A 20,565-nucleotide genomic window follows, 5' to 3' on the forward strand; every position below is an offset into this window, starting at 1 on the left:
CTTTCACTCTGCCCATCCGTCTGGGGATGGTACGCGGTACTCATATTTAACTTGGTCCCCGCACATTCTTGAAAGCTCCTCCAAAATCTGGAGTTGAACCTGGGGTCTCGGTCTGAGACAATGGACGCTGGGACTCCATGTCGCGTCACTATTTCCTTAAGGTAAATGTCCACCAGTCTATCGACTGTGTATCTCTCATTGATAGGAATGAAATGAGCTGACTTTGTCAGTCGGTCTATAATTACCCATATGGCGTCATGATTGGCTTTCGTCCTTGGCAAGCCTACAACAAAATCCATCGCTATATGTTCCCATTTCCACTCGGGAATCTCCAGGGGTCGTAAAAGTCCACTGGGTCTCTGGTGCTCTGCCTTTACTCTTTGGCAAGTCAAACATTTATTTACCCATTCTGCTTCGTCCCTCTTCATGTTGGGCCACCAGTAATATTCCTTCAAATCCCTATACATCTTGGTACTTCCTGGGTGAATGGAATACCTTGAACTATGGCTTTCATCCAAAATCTCATCTTTAAGCTCTTGAATATTCGGAACCCAAATCCGGTAGGAGTACCTCATTATCCCTCTATCATCTTTCTCAGTATGGATCTCCTCTCCAGTCATTGACTCTCTGCCTTCATTCATTATTTTCTCTTGGCACAATCTGAACTTTTCCAATAACTCTGGCTGCATTGAGATCTCAAAAAGCTTTTCAGTTCCGGTTCCGGTTACCTTTACTTCTATTTCCATTCTCTCAAAATCCCTTATCAATTCTTCCGAAGTCGTTATCATTCTGAGTCTTTCCTTTCTACTAAGGGCATCAGCCACCACATTGGCTTTCCCTGGATGATAGAGAATCTCACAATCATAGTTCTTGATTAGTTCTAACCATCTCCTCTGGCGCATGTTGAGCTCTTTCTGCGTAAATATATACTTGAGGCTCTTATGGTCTGTGAAAATCTCGCACTTCTCTCCATACAGGTAGTGCCTCCAAATTTTTAAGGTAAATACTATTGCCGCGAGCTCAAGGTCATGAGTAGGATATCTAATCTCGTATTCCTTCAGTTGTCTCGACGCATACGCAATCACTTTACCGTGGTGCATAAGCACACACCCTAATCCTTTCTGCGACGCATCACTATATATCACAAAATCTCCTTTTCCGTCCGGCAATGCCAACACCGGGGCCGTTACCAACCTTTTCTTCAATTCTTGAAAACTGTTCTCGCATTTCTCCGTCCATTCAAACTTCTCTGTCTTACGAGTAAGTCGTGTCAAAAGGGCTGCGATCTTCGCAAAGTCCTGTACAAATCTACGATAGTAGCCGGCCAATCCTATGAAACTCCTTACCTCTGTGGGTGTGGTTGGCCTTTCCCAATTCGAGACCGCCTCTATCTTGGAGGGGTCGACCAATACTCCTTCTTTATTGATCACATGACCTAAAAATTGTACTTCATTCCGCCAGAATTCACACTTCGAGAATTTGGCATACAACTGTTCCTCTCTGAGTATTCCTAGAGCTATTCTCAAATGCTCTGCATGTTCTGCCTCAGTCCTTGAGTAGATCAAAATATCATCGATAAAAACTATCACACACTTGTCCAAGTACTTATTAATTACTCTATTCATTAAATCCATGAAAGCCGCTGGGGGGTTGGTTAATCCAAAGGACATTACCAAGAACTCATGATGCCCATACCTGGTACGGAACGCTGTCTTGGAAATATCTTCGGGTTTAATCTTTAGTTGGTGATATCCAGTTCTCAGGTCAATCTTGGAAAAATAAACAACATCCTTTAGCTGGTCGAACAGATCGTCTATTCTAGGTAATGGGTACCTGTTCTTTATGGTTAGCTTGTTCAACTCTCGATAGTCGATGCACAGCCTCATGCTCCCATCTTTCTTCTTAACAAATAAAACTGGTGCTCCACACGGAGACACACTGGGTCTTATCATACCCTTATCCAAGAGTTCCTGCAATTGGATAGCTAATTCCTTCATTTCTAATGGGGCTAACCGGTAAGGTGCTTTTGAAACTGGCGCCGTCCCGGGGGCCAATTCAATAGCAAATTCAATCACTCTATCGAGTGGTAATCCTGGAAGGTCTTGTGGGAATACATCTTCAAATTCGTTGACTACCGGAATATCTTGTAAGTTGGGCACCTCCTTCTGCGTGTCTACCACATAGGCCAGGTAGGCCTCATTTCCTTTTCGTAGCATCCTTCTGGCCTGGGCCATAGTCAAAAATTTCTGCGTCTGCCTCTTTCCTGTAAATATAACTTCTTTCTTCCCTGGGATATTTAACTTAACTTTCTTCCCATTACAGTCTATCTGAGCATCATTGCTAGATAGCCAGTCCATTCCCAAATTTAAAAGGAATCAGATCAACACTAAAAGATTGCTCCCCTATGCCTATCTCACAGGCGGGGTGAATCTGGTTAACAGGAATAATTTCATGATTGGCTATTTCTACTTGTAAGGGTTCTATCAAGGGTTCAGCTTTAAGTCTTAATTTACGCGCAAAGTCCCTTGATATAAAAGATGTAGTTGCTCCCGAATCAAATAAAACGTTTGCACTGACTGAATTTAGAGAAAGGGTACCTGCTATCACATCTGAATCTTTCATAGCATCCTGGACTGTCATGTTGAAAGTCCTTGCGGTAGGTGGCTTATTAGAAGCAGCCCTGCTTGCTCCCGAAGCTGCTGGTTTGTTCATTGGGCATTCCCTCTTCCAATGACCCGGGCGTCCACACTGATGACAAGTGGTGGTTGGGCGGGTAATGGGGGTTGGCGAAGTGCACTTGTCCGAATAGTGACCCTCTCGACCATACTTGAAGCAGATTACCGGCTTTCCTTTACACTCCCCAGAATGCATCCTTCCACAAGTGTTATAGGCTGGAAATGGGGGTCGAGACTGGTTGGAATAGGACATTCTTGACTTCTGGCCACTCTGGCTCACATTCACGCTCATGGGCCGCTTAAACCAAGTGTTCCTTCCCGGTAGGGACACTGCTCCTCGATTAAATCTAGTTGGGAAGCTCCTTCCTGCGGAACCTCCACCCATGCTCATACTTTTCCTCTTTATTCCCTTCTTTTCTCTTTCCTTCTGCATCTGTTCACTTCCAGCTTCTACAATTGTTGCCTTTTGCACCAGAGTGGCATAATCCGTAAGCTGAAGGATTGCCACCCTATTCTGAATCCACGGTTTCAGTCCCTGCTGAAACCTCCTAGCTTTCTTTTCCTCGGTGCTCACAAACTCCGGCACAAACCTTGATAACTCAGTAAATTTCAATTCGTACTCTGCTACAGACAAGTTATTCTGCTTTAGCTCCAAGAACTTGAGCTCCATCTGGTTTTCCATAAACCTCGGGAAATACTTTCCCAGAAACAACTGACTGAATCTCTCCCAGGTTATAATAGCATCTGTCTCCATGTTTTTCTTGGCCTCCCACCAGTAGTTCGCCTCTCCTTTCAGAAGGTAGGTAGCAAATACAGTCTTCTGTGCCTCATCGGTACTCAGAATCTCAAAGGATTTCTCCATTTCCTTTAACCATGCCCTTGCCTCGACTGGGTCGGCTGATCCGTGGAACTCAGGGGGCTTAAGGGACTTAAAAGCCCTAAAAGAGTTTGCCACAGTATTGTTATTTCCTTGAGGGGGTGGGTTGGGTTGACGTTCCAAGTTCTGCCTTAGGAGTTGCATGAACTGGCCCATGGGATCCATGCCTGGGTTTGGTACTGGTTGCTCAACCTCAGTTTCTCCTTCTTCAGCCTCTATCTCAAATCCCTCAACATCATATGTTTCCTCTTCCTCTTCATACAGGGAGTCATCCTGTTCCACATAATCCTCGTCTTCCTCTTCACTGTGTTCCTGGTTTCTATTGTCCTGATTATGGCTTCCCTGGTCCTCAGATCCAGGGTTCGCCCTAGTTCCAATCTTTCTTGGCGGCATGATACTGATAATAAAAAAAAATTATTGGGAAATTCAACATTAGGTCACAATCATATACAATATTGTGTCTTGCACAGCTCTTATAATGGGGAGAACGTATATCGCAATTCTATTATTTTATGACAGTTCTAATACGAAGTGCAGTAATAATAATGATAAAAACAGTGATCTCGTCACTAAGGAACTGAACTGAACGGAAACAAATATATACATAATGCGAGAAATACATAGTCTGATCTGGTCAAAAGTACAACAGTGCTACAGCCATCTGTCCTAAAAGTGATACACAAGAGTCTATCTGTCTAGTCAGAAAAAGGGATGCTATATACAAGTCAACTATCCCAGAAACTTGGCTCTTACTAAGGCCTCGGCTAACTAGACAACTAGACTATTCCATCGTCAATCCTGAATCACACATCGGAGCGGGTCAGCTCCCATACCCTTTCCATCGCACGACGGAAGATATAGTCGGCCTGCCTCTTGGAGATCCTACCATGCCTGTCCCCCTGGAGAGATCTGAGTCTCGCTCGGGACGTGAGCTCTATCCCCGTAAGCTCCCTCCTCAAGGATCGGGGTATAGAAGCCCTAGTCTCATAAGCTCGGGTACGCCTACCCGCCCTCTCCGCATCCAACTCCCTCCTGGCCTCATCCAGTCGGGCCTCAGCAACAGCCACTCGGGTCCTTAGTACATCCTGAACATAGCCATGGGCTAACAAAGACTGCCTGTGGGCAGGGTCAAGAGGTGGTGAATCCGGAGCCGCTGGGGGCGCCTCCTCAGTCTGCCTAGGCTCGGAAGTATGGGTCTCTGAGCTGTCATCATAGGTGCTCCAGGATGGTAGTGGCGGGGTAGGGGCTCTGACCACAGGGAGTGTGGGTAAAGGGGTACCAGGGTACACTACCATAGCTCCGACACGCTCCTCCGCCACTGGGACCTCATCCGGGTCCTCCTCATCTGGAATAGCAATGACCTCTGTCTCTGACTCCTCTAAGGGGTCCTCCTCATCCTCCTCCATCTCAGGCTCCTCCTGATCCTCAACATCTAGCAGTGCCTCATCATGCTCACGCTCGAACATCTCAGGGTCCTCTATCTCAGGCGCCTACACATTAAACGAGCTAAGTTACTATCATGATACTTATAAGGGTTCCCGTAAGGGTTTTAACTGTCAGCACTACTTTAAGTAGTCCGACCATGAACTTTGCAAGAGTTCTTATTATCTTTGTGAGTTTGTTATTATATCGTCGCATCATCTCTGAGGTTTATAACGCTTAGCTCTGATACCATTTCTGTAACACTCCCAGATCCGGGGTCGGGGATCCGGGTCGTCACGATCTTTCTCTCCACAATATCACTTCACTTAATTAATAATAATTAACCTCATGCTGTGACCCCACACTAACACACACCATAACCCGTTATAGTCTCAGAGATGAAATTAAAATAAGTACAAGTCTTTGAATCCGCAATTTAAAAGTTATTACAACCCAAAATGATTACTTGATAAATTTACAGTTAATTGCCATTATCTGCCACAAGTTATAATTATATATAATTGATTCTCAAAAGTAGATGGTCTGATCTACAGATAGATCTACCTCTGCAGCTATAGCAGCTATAATCTCAACGGGAAGGCGCGGGGCGCTTCCCACGCTCTTGCGCTGGGTCTGCTGGAGTCTGGCCATCCTTCCTAACTGTTGTTGTGTGATGAAGAAATAAAGCAAGAGTGAACCTTACAGCTCGCAAGATAATATATAGTGTTATCAATAATGCAAGTATCTAATAGATAACTTACTGAAAACCTTTATCAAAAGTAAGATAATTACTTACTGGATATAAGCTTAAAGGAAGATGAAGTTACCAAATACTTCACTATACTTATATCATTTATAAGGCTACTTGAACTACCACTGTTCAAAGTATTATAGGTTTAAAAAAAAAGTCATCTCATAGATGAGACCACAAGTTAAGACTTGAATAGATTCAATCTTTGAAATATTATTGAATGAAATAAAATTACGAGATACTTTATTTAGTCCCGATATATATATCCACATATATATCTCTTAAACATTTCCTGGAACCTCTGTTATGTAAAATATGAACAGAGTTTGTAACATCCAATGAATTTTGGAAAGGAAAAGAATTTTTGGCATAAACCCGATATCTTGCTGATCAGGCAAAGATACCAATAAGTAACTTTTTCTACTAGTAGATGGATGAATCCCCCACCGGTCATCACCCTGGCCACATAAGGACCTTGTGCTGGACCGCCACCCGGCCTCTTACGCGTTGATGGACTGCCACCCAGCCACTTACACTTTGATAGACCGTACCCCGGCCTGTCGCTTATGCCGACTCAATTAGATGGGCTTACTTCCCGAACGTTGGGTAAGTAAACAATTCATTTGTTTTCTCAAAACAGCAACCACGTTGTGAATGTAAAATACACCACAGAGCTGGATCCCCCAGGTTTTGAGCGAGTATTTAAATCCCCTTTGAAAGGAAGATCTTAAATATAAAAATGAGTTTTGGGATCCGCTATAACTTTTAAAAATCATTTTGAAGACTCGAAAACACTTTAAAGAGTGTTTGGAGTAATGCTGATTTAATGAAGTAAATCAGTCCCAATATATTTAGAAAATATCTGAATATTATTATTTAAATAATATTCCCATAGAGAATAATCTTATAAAAATAATCGAAGTAGAAGTTGTAAGACTTATACTTGAAATGAGTATTAAATAACCAAAGATATACTTATATGAAAGTACTATCTTTATTTGAATAATCGAAAATAAGTTTGATTATCGAAACATTATTCTTTAATAAAATAAAGAATATTATTAAATAATAAGCGGAGTCATAATACCTCGAATGAATATTATAAATAATATTCAATAATAAAATAAAGGAGTCATAAGTCCTCGGATGAATATTCAAATAATATTCAATAATAAAATAAAGGAGTCATAAGTCCTCGGATGAATATTCAAATAATATTCAATAATAAAATAAAGGAGTCATAAGTCCTCGGATGAATATTCAAATAATATTCAATAATAAAATAAAGGAGTCATAAGTCCTCGGATGAATATTCAAATAATATTCATTAAATAAAATAAAGTTATGGAATAAACCTTATTCGATTAATAGTTTGGAAAACTATAACCATATATATATATATAAAATCTACTCGGGATCCTCGACTCCCGGTTTTAGAAAATGTTTTCACCTTTGGGTCCCTATACTAAGGATATATGCAAATTACCGCTATTCTCTAGCATAGGTATTATCAACTGAACCAACAGATATATATGGCAAGAATACGAAACAGGCATGCATATATATACCATATCAACATGCTTTAATATATCGCACATTTGCTAATTAACCAATATGAATCTATCGCAAGATAATGCATATACACATATACATCACAACAACAGTATAACGGATAGAAAACTTGCCTGAGTGACTGGGGGTGATAAAAGGCTCGGGACGAGTCTGGTATCCTATAAACAACAAGTAAGTTGGAATTAAACCAAAGTCACTTGTAAATCTATACTTTAACTAACTTAGATTCTAATGCTTGTTTTGCGCTTACTGATTCTCTTAAGTCACTCGAGTACCCTCGGCTCCACCATTTTTAATAAATTAACTATTACGAGTTTTAAGGCGATTCTTTCGCAGGTGTCTTACCAACTGCCTAACACACTTACCATAATTGTTTCATACTTTAATTAACCCTTTTTGGTCTTTAACCTATGTTTCAAAGTAAGGAGAGGGGAAAAGTTTCGTTAGCAAAACGCCTTTAGTTGAAACGGTTGTTTCTCCTAAACCGTGCATCGGAATCGAACGAACTACATATCAAAACGAAGCTCGTAACATGAGCTATCTAAACATGGCAATGGTCAACATCTATCAGGGGGTTCTAGGGTCCTAGTGTTATGAACAAAAGCAGTCTAAAGTAAATCAGACATTACGACGGCTATGTTTACGCGATTTCCCAATTTTAAACCATTCAAAAACCATCACAATTCAACCTCAATCCATTCATACAACCAAATTCCATCCTTATCACATCATAACAGCCCCAATCAATTCAATATTAACATTTATACTTATGCCTAAGCTTGAATTTAACTATACTTAAGTTCTTTTAACCAAAACAACAAGATTCACCATTCCATTTCACTACCACTCCAACCCACACTCTAAACCACAAGCATTAAGCTACTATATCACCATAATAATCAAAATCATCTTATAATACAAAGGAATCTAGGGTTTGGAGATGATATACCTTCCTTGAAGTGGTGGGAGTAGCTAGGAAGCCTTAAGAAGCCTTGAGGAGTCTTAGGAAAGCTTGGATCTTAAAGGAAAAACAAGAAAATCAAGTTAAAATTCTTGAAGTCACTATTCATTGTCTTCTTCATTGATTTATTGAAGAAGATTGAGAATGAATGGGGTGCTTAAACTCATGATATAGCCATAACTATGCATAAGGATGATTAGGGAATTATCTTACCAATTTAGGAAGCCTTGATCTTGAGTTTTGAATTTCTTCTTCCTTTGCAATAGTAAAAGCCGAGAGCAATGAAGAAATAATGCCTTGGTTTTTTTTTGTTTTGATGAAGAATGAATTATTTGGCTTGGTTGGTTGTAGTTTTGTTTTTGTTTTGGTAAATTACCTATTTGCCCCTGATTTTGTGTGGTTAATAATCCACCACATTTCCTTCCTTCCCATGTCATGCTTATGTCATGCTATGATGTCATCTTTCCCTCCTTGTACTCTTCTCATTGGTTGGGTGACATCATCCCCACTAATCTCTTTGATTAACTTCCTAATTGTTTGCCTAATGACCGCTGATCTGTTATACAGTTCGCTTAACTTCCATTTTCGTTTATCGTTTGAGGGATCATACCCGGGATCTTATTACTTAGGTTCCCTTAACCTTTCTCAATATATTATATTCCTTTTATGATCCTCTCTTATAATCCTTTAATTTAAATCCTTTTTATCCTGTTACCTTATACTCAATTCTTTCCGTATCTAGTGGATTTCCGGGAAAAATCGAAGTGTTCGGAATTGGATTCTGGTGATCTTTACATACACTTATATACCATGTAGAGTACTAATAAAATCTCAGAATATCCATAACAGAACCCCTACATAGTGTGGCATGAAAAGTTTTCTCATTCAGCTAAAACACTATTCACAAGGGTTACAAAAAGTTCAAAATTTTGGGGGTTATTACAGATACTCAGGAATTTAAGGATCTGATGGAGGAGCATGATGCCCTTACTCACCTCATGAGCTACAAGGAGGGCTGGGATGTTGTGGTTGAGGCCATTCAAGACGAATACCCGGAAATGCTCGAGGCAGAATCCTTCCCTTGCCCTCTTGAGATCCCAAGGCTAGGGGAAGTCACAGATAGGGTTGAGGATCTTATTCACGAAGAGGAATGATCTATCCCTTCTCCTGATCACAGAGCTTCTTCTTCCAAAGCACCGGTTGAGAGCCAAGGCCAGAATAGGAAAGAGCCCGAGTCTAGCTCTGGAGAAGAGGAATCCTCCCGTGAGGAAGAGGCCGAGCCTAGCATGAAGTAAGCTAGAGTGGAAGAGCCTCCAAGGACAACACCTAGAAAGGCGTCTAAGGATACTTTCGAGGAGACTTCAGCAGATACTTCTGAGGAAACCTCTAAGGGGCCAACTCAGGAAACTTCCGAGAAAACCTCAGAGAGTGGCTCCGTGGATGGCTCTGGAGAGGAGTCCGGGCCTTCTAAATCCAATGCTTAATTTTTTCCTTTTGTATTTCCTTCTTTTTGTAAAATACTTTCTAAATTTTATAAAGTACTCATTGATTCTTGTTTTGGTTTTTTGCTATTTCGTTTAAGTTTATGACTTTGGCCTTTCGAAGCTTAGTAAAACATAACTTGGTCTTTTAAAACAGGGAAAATTGTAGCTTCAAGAATATAATTTGGTCTTTTAAAATCTTACATAAGACGGGTTCGACCCTAATAGTCATATGCCAAATTATAAGCCCTATTAAACTGAAATATAAAATCCTAAACAAGTAAAGCTTCATGGTGCTTTTGAACCTTATCACCACCTTAGCTGGTATTCACTTCTTTTCCACCGAACTACACATAATAGATCTTCAGGTTTTAAGCATGCCAAGTCCATGGAACTTCTTCTCCTTCCATAGTCTCCAACTTGTAAGATCCTCATTCTTGAACACTTTTAACTTTGTACAGCCCTTCCCAGTTTGGGGTAAGCTTTCCTTTCTGTCCAACTCCTGATGCTTCAATCTTCCTTTAATACTAGATCTTCTTGTTTAAAAAACCTTTCTTTCACTCTTAGGTTATAATAAAAGGAAGCTTTTTTATGATATTCCACAATCTTCGCATGTGCTTCATCCCGCACCTCATCTATTAAGTCTAGGGCTAACCTTTACCCTTCCTCATTTTCTTCAGCATTATATGCATGGATTCTTGGAGATGAATATGATATCTCCACTGGAACGACCGCTTCTGCCCCATATGATAACATAAACGGCGTTACCCCCGTAGTGACTCTACAAGTGGTCCTGTAAGCCCAGAGTATTGGAAGTATTTCATCTACCCAGTTATTCCTGGATTTTTTAATCCTCTTCTTTAACACATCCAGAATAATACGATTTGCTACCTCTACTTTCCCATTGGCTTGAGGATGGGCCATGAAAGTGAATCGCAGCTCAATCTCATTCTCCTCACAGTACTTCTTGAACTCCTCATTGTTGAATTGTGTTCCATTATCAGTCAACAAGATTCAGGGAATCCCATACCTACACATAATATTCTCCCATAGGAACTGAGTGACTTGTTTAGCTATAATCTTGGCCAAGGGCTTGGATTCGATCCACTTAGTAAAATAATCAATTGCAACGATCAAGAACTTCCTTTGAGCAGTAGCCATTCGGAAAGGCCCCAGAATATCCATTCCCCATATAGCAGATAGGATTGGGAGTTTATGGAAATGAGCATTTTGGAAGGCTGCCTTACCACAGGGGCGTGCTTTTGATAATGATCGTATCTCTTTACATATTCTTTGGCGTCAGCCATCATTTCTGGCCAATAGAAGCTGAAGTGAGTAATTTTATGGGCTAAGGCCCTGCTGTTAGGATGAGTACACGTGCTAATATTCATGCAAGTATAAGCAATCGCAAGTAATATAGAATTATTTCTAGTCCGTTCCCACAGAGACTAGTTTAGGTTTTTTCAATCAATCCACTTATGCAACAATGGTATGGTTATTATTCAATGCTAAGATGAATAACAAACTGAGATTATTTATAACTAAGATTAACTGATAGATTATACTAAAGAATATTAACTAAGAGATTAAAAAGGGATTCATTACTATATGACACAAATATGGGATTCTAACTTCATCAGTACTTCATTCAATAGCCTTTTTGTTCTCAACCTTAGCATGGAATGGTGATGACACTAATCAGATAACACGAAACTAGTAAACGCCAACTTTCGTTGTACGAATATTCTACTACCAGACATCCACAAAAGAGATAGAAGCTGAATAGATACCAATTATATTGAGACCCTATATGTCTATAAAATTTGACAATATAACGGTTTAATGCACAAGTTATCTATCCTGATTACAAAGGGCAAGTAAGATGGTTAAAATTACCTACGTATCATGCATATCAAATACATGAACTTATGATAGCATGGCAAGTTTTAAACCCATATATTCACTTTCTCTTCAATAGAGACTAGCACACTATCTTATAAGTTCACGACGATGATAAGACGAATAAGCACAACCAATACTAGGTTATCATACAATCACCACACACTAAGGTATCAAAACAAGATTAACTAAAGAAATCTATAAGTAAATCCACTAGAACCCCACGATAACGATTAGCCCATAATCGAACTCATCATCAACGTGGGTTCTAATGAAATCATGGTATAATAAACATAGTCTTTATACTGAATAAATAATAAACCAAGTACGTAACAAGAGTATAGGTTCAACAAATAAGAAACGGGCATCCAAGATTACAACTTAGAACAAAGAATAACAAGAATAAACTAGGTCTTCTTCGCCTTTGTTGAATTGTGTTATAGGTCTTCTCGTTGATCTCCTTAAGTTCTGGTACGTCTTCTTATGAAAAATGATCATAAATTAACATTATATAGCAGCCCATGCAGATTAGAATTCCATAAAATCAGAATTATAATAGAAAATCGACCCGGCGCGGCCGCGCGCTTCACGAGCGCGGGCGCGCTTCACTAGCGCGGGGACGCTGCAATTCTGCATCGTCGGCGCGGCCGCGCGCCAGCCCAGCGCCCCCCCAGCGCGGGCGCGTTGACCTTCTGGAAAATCTTTATTTTCTTATTTTCTTGTCTGGTTTGAGTTGGAAATCCTCGAGCAATCTTCCTGAGCACCATCCTAATACCAATTTAGCACCAAAATAATGCCAAATCTCCTGTTTCTTTTATTTATTCCTGAAATACAAAAACACTACAAAAACATATCAAATACACAAATAACTCGAGTACAAAACATCAATTCAAGCCTTTATAGAGAATTCTAAGTGGACATAAATGCCACTTAACACACCCCCAAACTTGAAACAATGTTTGTCCTCAAGCATAAACAGACTCAAAGAACAAGAAATAAAAATGCATGAATGCAACTAATATGAATGCAACGATCCCCTCAGAATAACTAAACCAATCGATGAGCAATATCTCAACAAATGCAGTTATTTGCACAAAGATCAATCAAATCTCACTAAATAACTTATAAACTAGAAACACGTGTGTGTGCAAATACTTACAGATATACTATCGCAACTAGATCAACAATCATGAATCACTACTCATCAAGGAAATCACAAGGTTATAAATTAAATAAAAAGCTAAACTCAAAATGACTTATAACACTTCAATTCTTATATCGGAGTTATACATGGATTCATGCTTTTATTCATAACATATAAACAACACAAATTTGCTTATTTGACTGTGCAATGAGTGAGGTCCACAAAAGACTTACACAATAATACCCATGTAGCGAGTGTTAGGTTAGTGGATCCGTGACTATAAAAGCCTTAGGTCACTAGGCAAAAAGCCCCCTAAGAACTTAGTAACTCGAGTATTGAAGAGCCCACTCATGATCAATTAAGCATAACACATTTTTTTTCTTTTTTTTCTTTTTTTTCTCTCTTTTTTCACATGATTTCTGAACGAGTGCGTTTCGCTCCATCTCGTTCAACCCTAGACTACTCATATAAAATGAGCCGGCTACTAGCCATTTGACACCTAGCCACAACAACTAGCAATGAAATCCAAAATTTTTTCCTCCAATTTTTAAATATCCATGTTATTTTATCATTAAGAGAATATCCTAAATTTAACTATAAATAAATGATTAAACCTCGACAAACAAACAAAACATGATCATGATCTAGCACTCAAGCAACCTATAAGACTTAGTGAATATATTTTTCTAGCATGCAAATCAACTCGATAGGACTTAACATCACTCTATACGCATCACTACACTAGCATCAAAATCAAAAATCAATTCGAAAAGCAAACTTAAGGCATCATGTTATAATGCAAATGCATGGACTATATTCAACAAACTAAAAAACTACTACGTGGCAAATATGCAACTATATGAACTAAAATATCATGAATATGCAAACTATATGTGACTCAAACATAATATATAATCCTTAACTACTACCCCCAAACTTAAAATATTCATTATCCTAGTAAGGAATCAGACATACCTACTCAGAATCAGAGTCATCACCCTCATGGGGTGGTGTGTCAGGAGTGTCAGGTGGCGGGTAAACAGAATTTTCACCGAATACTGGCCACTAGATATCAACTCCTGTGGCTCTGAATACAGTTCCCAACACCTGGGTATGGTCATGTGCTAACTGACTATGGATGTCATGCATCACATCCATCGTCCTCTTCAAGCGCCTATACTGCACTGAACTCATACCAGCATTGCTTTGTGCTTCCTGCTGCTGCTGCTGCTGCGAAGGACCGGCCTCGCCCAACTCATCTCTCCAAACTGCTTTACTCGCCTGAGTTGTGCGACCAACATATGCCTGAGGAGCTGGCCTTCCACCTAAAAGATGGTCATAAGAATAACCAAGCGCCTTAGGATCGGGTTTCCCACCATACCACTCATGCATACTCAACAGCGTAGAACTGTCAATTGGGGCACTAGAAAGCTACAGCTGCTCGTGTGCGGGCCAATGAACTCCAACCGCCACACACAGCTTCGTCACAATGGACGCATAGGGTATAAAACCCGTAGTACTCCCTCACAAGAACCACAGAATACCCTGATGAATCACCATCCCGAGATCCACATAGTCTCCCTGAAGAATTTCCCATAACAATCGTGCACGCTCCACAGTAACATCATGCACGTGAGAAGATGGCATGATGTTGGCACAAATAAAGGAACTCCATGCACATGCAACCCTATTCATGCAGGAGGCAGGAAAAGTGGCATACTCGTTTGTGCCCTTCTTGAACTTTCGGTGAGTCTTAGGCATACACAGGGTAGCAACGATCAAATCCAAGTCAAAATCATCCCCCGTCTTCTCATTCCAATTCTCCTGCTCTGGATGTCTCTCGGGCTGCTCAATCACCCTCTGAAACGCCTCAGCACTATAGTTCATCGTCAACCCCCTCCCTACAGTAAAACCGTTCTTTTCTGCTTTTGCATTCGCGTAAAACTCGTGAACCACACTAATAGGCACCGCAGCTGGTGCCTCACAAAAAGCCATCCAACCCATCTCTACGATCATCTCCAGCAACTTACCATCCCTCCCTGATGGCAGAAAACCTCGCTACTTGGCTATGGGCTTCGAAAGCAGCCTCGCATACTCCGCCTCAGCCTCCAGAGTTGAAAACCTAGGCCTCATACCACCAACACTAGAAGAATCGGTAGTGCTGCTGATAACTTGGGTTTGTTATCTCTTGGGTGCCATTGGAAGTGAATAAGAGAGAATAAGAGATGTGTGTATAAGAGATATTTATTTTTCAGAATTTGAGAAGTGATGGAAGAGTTTGTGTATAAGTGTGTGTGTATATATAGGAAATTGGGAGAGAATTCGTTATGAAAAAGAAGTGGGAATTGATTATGGGAATAATGGTAGTAATGGGGTTAATTGAAATTGATTTGGAGAGGGAAATATGGGAAATGGAGGAGGAAAATTCGGTTCAAGCTGTTTTTGTTTTTGATTTTTGATTTTTTCTGATTTTTTTCAGCTTCAAAGGGCTAGCGCGGCCGCGCGCTACCCCAGCGCGGGTGCGCCGTGCTTCTGTCAATCAAGCACGGCCGCCCCGCCAGGCAGCGCGGCCACGCGTACTGACTGGAAAATCAGCGTGGCCGCCCCGCTTCTCAGCGCAGGCGCGCCATGCTTCTATAGTTGACACTGAAAAATTTTCTTTTTCTGATTTTTTGTGTTTTATCCTTGTTTTCTTCTTCCTCTATATACTAATGTACAAAAAACTTGGGTTGCCTCCCAAGAAGCTCTTGGTTTACGTCGTTAGCTTGACATAGAAACTCGAGATCAAGTAGACAATAAAATGACAGTAACCACCTCATGGTTTGTCGTATCCCCATAGTAATGCTTCAACCTCTGTCTATTCACCTTGAATGTTTGGCCTAGATCATTTTCAAAAATCTCCACCGCTCCATGTAGAAATACAGTTTTGATAACAAACGGCCCTGACCACCTTGACTTCAACTTTCCAGGAAAAAGATGGAGACGAGAGTTGAATAAAAGAACTTGTTGTCCCGACACAAATGATTTGAGCACAAGATCTCTATCGTGCCACCTCTTGACTTTCTCCTTATACATTTTGTTGTTCTCATACACTAGAAGTCGGAACTCATCGAGTTCATTCAATTGAAGCATTCTTTTCTTACCAGCTGCATCCATATCAAGGTTCAACTTCTTTAAAGCCCAATACGCTTTATGCTCAAGCACCACAGGCAAATGACAACCCTTACCATAAATCAACTGAAACGGCGACATGCCAAGAGGAGTCTTGTATGGTGTTCTATACGCCCTAACAACTTCATCTAGCTTCAAAGACCAATCCTTCCTTGATGGACACACAACTTTCTCTAGAATATGTTTGATCTCTCTGTTAGATACCTCAGCTTGACTATTAATCTGAGGATGGTAGGTTGTAGCAATGTGATGATTCACATTATATCTCTGCATCATGGCAGTGAACTTGTGATTGTAGAAATGCGATCCCTCATCACTGATTATGACTCTTGGAGTTCCAAACCTTGTGAATATCTTCTTATGAAGAAAATTAAGTATTACATTCGCATCATTTGTCATCAAAGCCTTTACTTCAACATATTTTAAGACATAATCAACCGCCAACAAGATATACTGATTATTGCAAGATGACACGAATGGCCCCATGAAGTCAATTCCCTAACCGTCGAAGACTTCAACCTCGACAAGCATATTAAGAGGCATCTCATCCCTCTTGGACATATTACCCACACGCTGGAAGCGATCACACTTCAAAATAAATTGATGTGCATCCTTAAACAATGTAGGCCAGAAAATCTCCGCTTGAAGGATACGAGCTGCCATTTTTTCTCGAACATAGTGGCCTTCATAAGCAGTCGAATGGAAATCTCGCAAGATTCCCCCAGTTTCACTCTACGGGATACATCTCCTGATGATCTGGTCAGCTCATTTCCTAAACAAGAATGGCTCATCCCATATGTACCACTTCACCTCATGAAGAAACTTCTTCCTTTGAGCATAAGATAATTCTGGAGGCATGATATTACTCACAAGGTAGTTCACAATATCTGCAAACCACGATTCTTCCTCTTATACCCCAAACAACTGCTCATCGGGAAAAGACTCATTTATCAATGTCTTATTCTGTGAAGTTACACTTGGATCTTCTAAATGAGAGAGATGATCAACGACTGGATTCTCAGTACCTTTTTTGTCCTTGATCTCTAATTCAAACTCCTGAAGAAATAGAACCCAACAAATCAATCTAGGCTTTCGAGTGCTTCTTCGAGAAGAGATAGCGAATAGAAGCATGATCAGTGAAAACTGTCACCTTTGTCCCAAGCAAATAAGACCGAAACTTCTCAAAACCGTAGATACTGGCTAAAGTTCTTTTTCAGTAGTGGTATATTTCAGTTCAGCACCATTGAGGGTCTTACTAGCATAGTAGACCACATGAAATATGTTGTTCTTTCTCTGCCCAAGAACTACTCCAACTGTATAGTCACTTGCATCGCACATCATCTCAAAAGGTTCATCCCAATTAGGTGCAATTATGACCGGTGTTGTGATCAAACTCTTTTTTAAGATTCAAAAGCAGCGTGACACTCGTCATCAAACTTGAAAGGGACATCTTTCTCTAGGAGATTGCACAAGGCTCTAGAGATTTTTAGGAAGTCCTTGATGAATCACCGATAGAAACCCGCATGACCAAGAAAGTTGCGGACTCCCTTAACAGAAATTGGTGGAGGAAGGTTTTCAATGACCCCCACCTTGGCTTTTTCCATCTCAAGACCTTTACTAGAGACCTTGTGCCCAAGAATAATGCCCTGTCGCACCATAAAATGACTTTTCTCCCAGTTGAGAACCAGATTGGTCTCAACACACCTTTTAAGGACGGAGCCAAGATTTTGTAAGCATTCGTCAAAAGAATCACCAAACACAGAGAAATCGTCCATAAACACCTCCACATTCTGACCAATCATGTTAGAGAAGATAGCCATCATGCACCTCTGAAATGTGGCAGGTGCACCACACAACCCAAAAAAACCCTTCTGAAGGCGAAAGTGCCAAATGGATAAGTGAAAGTAGTCTTTTCCTGATCTTCTGGTGCAATTCAAATCTGATTATAACCCAAATAGCCATCCAAAAGACTATAGTACTCATGCCCAGCCAACCTGTCAAGCATCTGATCAATAAAAGGAAGAGGGAAGTGATCCTTCCTCGTGGCCTTGTTCAGCTTCCTGTAATCCATGCAAACTCTCCACCCTGTGACTGTGCGAGTAGGAATGAGCTCATTCTTTTCATTAGGTACAACGGTGATACCTCCTTTCTTCGTCATATAATGAACTGGACTCACCCAAGAACTGTCAGAAATGGGATAGATGATCCCTGCATCTAGCCATTTGAAGATTGCTTTCTTCACAACTTCTTTCATGATCGGATTAAGTCTTCTCTGTTTCTCAACAGTAGGCTTTTTACCTTCCTCTAGCAGAATTTTATGCATATAATATGAAGGGCTAATTCCCTTGATATATGCTATAGTCCATCCAATTACCGACTTGAACTCTCTCAGAATTCTTCAGAGCTTTTCCTCATCATTGCCTAAAAGGTCAGATGCAATAATAACAGGAAAAGTAGATGAATCGCCTAAAAAAGCATACCTTAAGTGTCTAGGAAATGGTTTAAGCTCAAGTGTAGGAGCTTCCTCAATAGATGGCTTGAGGCGTATCTAGCCTTCGATTTCAAGGAGAAACATTCAAATACTGCAACTGTTCATCACCTTCATCATCTTCACTATCTGAATTTCCCAACAAGGCCTTCTCTAAGGCATCGGACCTTAGCATTTGATCAAGTGCTGATGTAACCACATAATCGACCAACTCTAATTTTAAGCACTCCTCGTTTTCAGTCAGGAATTTCATGGCATTAAAAGCATTGAACGTCACATCCTGATCCAGCACTCGCATAGTAAGCTCACCCTTCTGCACATCTATCAAGGTTCGGCCAGTAGCCAATAATGGCCTTCCCAAGATTATGGGAATCTTCTTATCCTCCTCGAAATCAAGAATTACAAAATCAGCAGGAAAGATGAGTTTGTCCACCTTGACTAAGACATCCTCCACAATGCCTCGTGGATATGTAACTGAGCGATCGACCAACTGTAAGGACATATAAGTAGGCTTTGGATCAGGTAAATACAACATCTTGAATACAGATAAAGGCATCAGATTGATGCTAGCTCCCAAATCACACAAACACTTGTCGAATGACAACTTTACGATAGTGCAAGGAATAGTGAAGCTTCCAGGATCTTTAAGCTTCGGAGGCAACTTCTGTTACAGCACAACACTGCATTCCTCCGTAAGAGAAACTTTCTCAAAGTCACCAAGCTTCGCTTTCCGAGAGAGAATACCTTTCATAAACTTCGCATAACTGGGCATCTATTCAAGAGCATCAGCGAAAGGTATATTGATATGAAGTTTCTTGAACACCTCAAGAAACTTCTCAAACTGCTTATCTAACTTTTTCTTATGCAGCCGCTTAGGAAAATGAGGTGGAGGATAGATATGTTTCTTCCCTATATTACCCTCAGGAGGAGTGTGTTCCACAGAGTCTTCCTTGGTTCCACTTCTGCTTCCTTCTGCACTTCTTCTTCAGCCACAACTTCTTCTTCAGAAACTTGAGATTTTTCAGGATTTGCAACCTTCCCAGACCTTAATGTAATTGCCTTTACCTGCTCTTTTGCTTCCCTCTTTCCTGGATCTTCAGTGTCACTAGGGAGGGTACCAGGTTGACGATTTACCAAAGCATTGGCAATTTGCCCAATTTGATTCTCTAAGTCTTGATAGAAATCGCTTGGCTCTTGCACATGAACCTGAGCTCCTCCAATTCATATTTTTCGTTCGACTATTGCAGCTGGAGTTATTGTCTTGGCATATATTGTAGTTGCTAAAAACCTGGAGGGTTGTATTTCTTTGCTGCATATTGTTGATAAGGCTGCTGAACCACATTCTGAGTATTACTCAGCTGAAGTTAGGATGATTGCGGTTGTTGGGATGATGGGTGGATGGAACTAGTTGCTACGACCTCTGAAAGTTGCTCATAAACTGAGTTGATTCACTAGAAATAGCACAGTTCTCTGTCTCATGGGCGCCAGCGCAAAGCTCACAGACATTAGTGATCAGATTAACTCCATAATTAGCCAAGGAATCCACCTTCATCGTCAAAGCCTTAAACTGAGCATATATAGCATTAGCTGCATCTACCTCCAGAATTCCTGCTACCTTGCCCTGAGGTAGTCTCTGAGTTGGGTTCTGGTATTCATTGGCAGCCATCAACTCAATCAATTCTAAGCTTCATTATAGTTCTTAGCCCATAAGCCTCCTCCTGATGCTGCATCAAGTATGGGTCTAGAAGTTGCACCCAATCGATTATAAAAGCAGTTAATGATCATCCAGTCAGGCATCCCATGATGAGGACACTTTCTAAACATCTCTTTGTAGCGTTCCGAAGCCTCACATAAAGATTCTCCCGATTGCTGAGCAAATTGAGTAAGAACGTTTCTGATTGCAGCAGTCTTCGCCATAGGAAAGAATTTAGTTAGGAAATTTTTAACAAAATCCTCCCATTTAGTGATAGATCCTGGTGGTAGAGAATGTAACCAGCACTTAGCTTTATCCCGCGGAAAGATTGGGAAAAGTCTCAACTTAATAGCATCTTCAAAAACTCCATTGAACTTGAAAGTGTCACAGATCTCGATGAAATCTCTGATGTGCATGTTGGGGTTTTCTGT

General features: G+C 40.6%; 1 non-coding gene across 1 annotated transcript; it reads left to right on the plus strand.

Moving 5' to 3' along the window:
* The first annotated feature begins 20,236 nt into the window (after positions 1-20,236).
* LOC141709132 (small nucleolar RNA R71) lies at positions 20,237-20,343 on the plus strand. Its single transcript, XR_012569724.1, has one exon. It is a non-coding gene; the product is annotated as a small nucleolar RNA R71 (small nucleolar RNA).
* The last annotated feature ends 222 nt before the right edge of the window (positions 20,344-20,565 follow it).

This window comes from Apium graveolens, chromosome 2 (assembly GCF_009905375.1).
Source record: "Apium graveolens cultivar Ventura chromosome 2, ASM990537v1, whole genome shotgun sequence".
Taxonomy (NCBI): Eukaryota; Viridiplantae; Streptophyta; class Magnoliopsida; order Apiales; family Apiaceae; genus Apium; species Apium graveolens.